A 5207-nucleotide genomic window follows, 5' to 3' on the forward strand; every position below is an offset into this window, starting at 1 on the left:
CCCCAGCACCTCCCAGCTGAGGCTGTGGGCTGTGTCTGGCTCACCCTGGTGTTTTCTGCACCCAGCATGAATTGAATGTGTGTGTCTGTGTGTCTGCAGGTTCCCACGTGTGTGTGTGTGTGTGTGTGTGTGTGTGTGTGTATCTGTGCCTGTGTTTGCAGGCATGTGTATGTGGCTGTGACTGCCAGTCTGTGTGACTATGTGTGAGGTGTATGCGTGTGGACACCCATGCACTCCGTGTCTGAGCAGCTGCCTGTCTGCGCCTCTGGCCTTGTATATCTGTGTGTGCTTATGTCTGTGTGTATGCATGTGTGACGCTCTTGTTTATGCCATTGGTGTGACCTTGTGATGAGTCTGTGACCTGCTGGACCTCTGGGCTGCCTGCTCTCTTGGGGGTGGGTTGTGAGAGGAGGTCTCCCACCTGCACCCCAGGCAGCCCACCCTAGCCGTGTCCTAGCCTGAGCAGGTTCGTCTCTCCCCAGCCACCTGCCTGGTCTTCTGGCCCCTCTTGCCTCTGAGCTTCTGTCTGGGATGAGGGATGTGCTCATTTCTCCCTGGGGACAGAAAGGAGGCACATGGAAGCCAAAGGCTTGTCTCTGGTTCCTAGCACTGGCAGTTTCTCCGCGGCTGGGGAACAGAGTCTGGTGGTTTTCATGATCGGTTTCCTTTCAGATCCTGGGTTGGGGGCATTGTCAGACTGGGAGAGGGTTCTAAGGCAGGTGGCCAGGGGTGTCCCGGTGTGGAAAATGGTGGATTAATGGCGGTGACACAAAGGGTGAGGAGAGAGGGGCCGTGTTTCTTGGTAATTTTTTGCTTCGAAGTGTGTGTGGTTTTTTATTTCCCTCTTCCTCCTCTTCAAAGCACTTTGCCATCCATTCTCTGGCAGGCAGGGACCATGGGCACCCTATATTTGGCAGATGGGATGGTGCAGATGAGAAGACAGCACAATGTGGCTTGTGTCTGCTCTCGGTCCCTCCCTCCCTGACGCCTGGGCCTGGGAGCCGCTGCCCCGAGGGTAGGGGCCAGTGTCCGGGAGGTGGCAGAGGAGTTGGCTTCTGGTTGGGAGGGGTGCGTGTGTCTGGGCTGGGAGCCTTGCAGGGCAGGGCCCAGCAATGAGATTGTGTCCTCCAAGGCACGTCTTTCTCTGGGAGGCGTGGAGCAGATGAAAGGCTTGTCTTCACAAAGCTCTCTGTGGGTGGGTCTGGGTCTCAACTTAGCTTCATTCCATATGAAGACCCCTGTGTTGGGACCCACTGCTCCAGAGCCCAAGGCAAAGCTGGTCCTGAGGTTTGAATCTGGGCAGGTGAGGGGGAAACCAGGAGTGTGGCTGGCCAGGGCTGCCTTCAAGGCAAAGCTAAAGGTGGAGGAAGAGCCCTAGGATGTCCCAGAGGTCCCCATGTTCTGATGCGGTATCCACTGGACTGTGGGTTCCACGACGGCAGGTCCTGCCCCATCGCGTTCACATGGAAGCCTGGGATGTCACACAGATTCAGTCGATGCTTGCGTACTCATTGAGGTCTTTTGCACACAGCAGGTGTCTGCTTGGGGCCCATTGAGGTTGAGGGGATGGCGGGGCCTTCCGGGCTTGAAAGGTTAGGTCATGGTTCAGGGACCGGGGCTGCTGTGACCGTGGTGCCTGTGGATGTTGTGGTGGGCAGGGCTGACCAGACAGAGCTCAGAGGTACATGCACCAGGAGCCCAGGTTCCAGCACTGACTCTACCTTGACCCTTGAGGAACTGGAATGGGACACTTTGTGTCTCTGGGTCTCAGTTTCCCTATGTGTCAGTGGGGAATTTCTACCTTACCCACAACACAGGGCTGTTGTAAGAATTAAGAGATTTCTTGAGAAAATGTGAAACCTAAGCACTTAGTGTTAGGTGTTGCCACTGGGCGGCTCTGGGTTCCACGTATTACAGCGGAGCGTAGGGCTCTGAGTCCTGCTCAGATCTGGGGTTCTGCGGGTTAAATAGGGGAAGAGGAGGGTCAGCATCCCAAAGCGGGTGGGGATTCCAGGGAGAGACCCTCAGGGACCAGTAGTGGAAGTCCCAAGGAAGGGACTCAAGAGGGCATGTGGGGAAGAAACTGGGAGAGACGTGGGCCAGGCCCCTCGGGGTGCCGCTTGTTTTGCTGTTGGAACTGGGATGAGAAGGTGCTGAGAGTTTACTCAGAGTGAAAGGACCCCGCCCCAGCTCAAAGCCTTAGGGTGACTTGTGGGCTGGCCCAGCTCAACATCCGACACCCCTCCCCTCCCCATGCCTCCCTACCCCTCCCCTCCTCTCTGTCCCCTCCCCTCCCCTCCCCTCCCCTGCCCTGGAGTTGTGCGTGTAGGAAGCTTGAGGCATAACTGAGCTGGCCAGACAAGGGTGCCGAAAAGAGCCTCCAGGGTTTCCAGGATCCTGGAGCTAATAGCAATTTTAGTGAAGCTGATAGTGATGGCAACATTGATGATAGCATTTGTGACATGTGGTGGCATCAACAGTGATGGTGACACGGATCGTGACGTGACAAAGGCAGCATTGGTGTTGGTGGCAGTGCTGGTGACAGTGGTGGTCATGACCCTTCCACAAGAGGAGATACAGTGGGAGTGCTCCCCCAACAAAGCTGTCTAACACTCCAGTGGGTGGTGGGAACCTACCTTCTGCTCCACCAGCCAGCTTCCCCCATGTGACTCTGAGCTTGCCTCCCCCACTTGCCCTGAGACCCCTCAACAATGCATCAGCCTCTCCCTGTGGCCTGAGGGCCCAACCATTACCTGGGCATCTGCCCTCTCCCCATGCCATGGGGCAGGGTATGGGTGGACTTCCTCTTGGCCCAGAGAAGGGCCCGACTCTGTCTCCTTCACCCCACTCTCTGCCTCCTGCTTCCTCTTCTGCCCCAGCCCTCAGCATGAGGTTTTCTTTTTCATCTTCTAGTAGTAGTTGTGCAGCAGCCTCCTCTTCCAGTTCTTCCTTCTCTTCCTCTGCCTCCCCGTACCAACTTCCCAGGCATTGCCCAGGTACCCCCACTCTTTCCCTCCTCCAACAAGCCTGTCTGTCTCCATTCAGCACCCTAAGCATACTCAGCCTTCTCTCCCATCCCAGGCTGTGTGGAGCCAGGGTCCCCCACCACTTCCTTCCTATGGCCGCCTCTTAGCCAACAACAATGCCCATCCAGGCCCCTCCCTCCCTCTACTGGGGCCCAGTCCACTGCCCACCCACCAGCCTCAACACATCAGCATAACCACCAGCAGCAACAGCAACAGCAGCACCAGCAGCACGGAAGCCCCGGGTTCCTCCTCCTGGAGCATTTCCCCACCCCCTGGAGGGCGGTAGCTCCCACCACGCACCCCCTTATGCCATGTCTCCCTCCCTGGGGTCTCTGAGGCCCGACCCACCAGGGCCAGCACACCTGCCCCCACCTCACAGCCAGGTATCCTACAGCCAAGCAGGCCCCAATGGCCCTCCAGTCTCTTCCTCTTCCAACTCTTCCTCTTCCACTTCTCAAGGGTCCTATATGTTCACACCCCTCCCCTTCCCAGGCCCTCAAGGGGCACCCTACCCCTTCCCACCGGTGCCTACAGTCACCACTTCTTCAGCTACCCTTTCCATGGTCATTGCCACTGTGGCTTCCTCGGCTGCAGGCTACAACATAGCCTCCCCACGTGGGCCCCCACCGTTTGGAAAGAGAGCCCCGTCCCCATGGGCCTACAAGACAACCACCCCACCCGGATACAAGCCCGGGTTGCCATCCTCCTCCCGAACAGGGACCCCACTGGGCTGTCGAGGCAGCTTGCCACCTGCAGGCCAGGGACCTTCAATTCAGGCTGGGCTCGCCCACCGTGGGACCCCTGCCACCTGTGGGGCCTCAAGCCTGCCATCTCTGCCACCACCACCTGCGGTGCCTCAGGGCCTCCCCTGAGTGCCATGCAGGTCAAACAGGAGCCGCCTGAGGAGATGAGACCTCCAAGACCCCAGTGCTCCCAGCCCGCAGCCCCTCACCCCCTCCCAAGGTGGAAGATGTGCCCATCCATGCCAGTCAGTATACCAGGTTTAACAAACCCCAGGATCGCGGCTTTAACTCGTGCACGCGTAGTGACTTTGTGCTGCTGGAGGGCTCCAAGCTGGCCAAGAAGCAGGCAGATCTGGTGGAGAAGGTGTGGCGGTGAGGCCAAGCAGCAAGCGTGAAGGAGCACGAGCGGGAACACGAGAAAGAGCGTAGGAAGGAGTGCAGCTTGAATGCAGTGCGAAGTTGGCACAGGAGGGTTGTGCCCAGGTGGAATGCGCCTCTCTGGGCCCCATGCCCCATCGTCCTCCATTAGAACTGGGCAGTACGGTGGCTACGGTGCCCCCCTACCTGGGTCCTGACACTCCAGCCCTGCACACTCGCAGTGAATATGCCCGGCCTCATGTCGTGTCCTGGCAATCACAACCATCAATTCTACATGACCCTGGGGGCAGTGGACCCGGGGCTACTGGGTTACAGCGTCCCGGTCCTATACAGCAGTGCTTCAGCTGCCTGGGAGAGGGAACGGGAAGCCCGTGAACAAAACCTCCCTGACTTGTCTCAAGCCTGGCTTCGAGGTGAAGTGTAGTGAGCTGGAACCCCTACACGGAGTCACTGGGCCTGGCTTGGATCCTTTTCCCTGACATAGGGGCCTGGCTCTGCACCCTGGCCCCGCTGGCCTGCATCCTTCCCTTTTGCATCCGAGCCTGGGGCCCTGGAGCCAGAACGTCTAGCACTGGCAGCTTGGGCCAGCCCTGTGACCTGACATGTTCTATGCTGAGTGGCTGGCACTGAGAGGCAGCACACAGAAAGGGTGGCAGCCCTGGGCAATGACCCTCTGGCTCAGCTGCAGATGCTCAATGTGACTCCCCATCACCACCAGCACTCCCACATCCACTTGCACCAGCAAGATGCTATCCATGCAGCCTCTGCCTCTGTGCACCCTCTCATTGACCCCCTGGCCTCAGGGTCTCTCCTTACCCGGATCCCCTACCCAGCTGGGATTCTCCGTAACCCCCTTCTTCCTCACCCTCTGCACGAGAACGAAGTTCTTTGTCACCAGCTCTTTGCTGCCCTTTACCAGGACCTACCGGCCTCCCTTTCTGCCCCAATGTCAGCAGCTCATCACCTGAAGGCCATACACGCATAGTCGGCTGAGCTGCAGCGCTTGGCGCTGGAACAGCAGCAGTGGCTGCATACCCATCACCCGCTGCACAGTATGCCG

The 5207-nt window shown here is 58.6% G+C and overlaps 1 pseudogene; it reads left to right on the forward strand.

Moving 5' to 3' along the window:
- The first annotated feature begins 2779 nt into the window (after positions 1 to 2779).
- LOC101005978 lies at positions 2780 to 5201 on the forward strand (annotated as a pseudogene).
- Positions 5202 to 5207: the final 6 nt, after the last annotated feature.

The sequence above is a fragment of the Papio anubis genome, unplaced genomic scaffold, assembly GCF_008728515.1.
Source record: "Papio anubis isolate 15944 unplaced genomic scaffold, Panubis1.0 scaffold1103, whole genome shotgun sequence".
NCBI classification, from domain to species: Eukaryota; Metazoa; Chordata; class Mammalia; order Primates; family Cercopithecidae; genus Papio; species Papio anubis.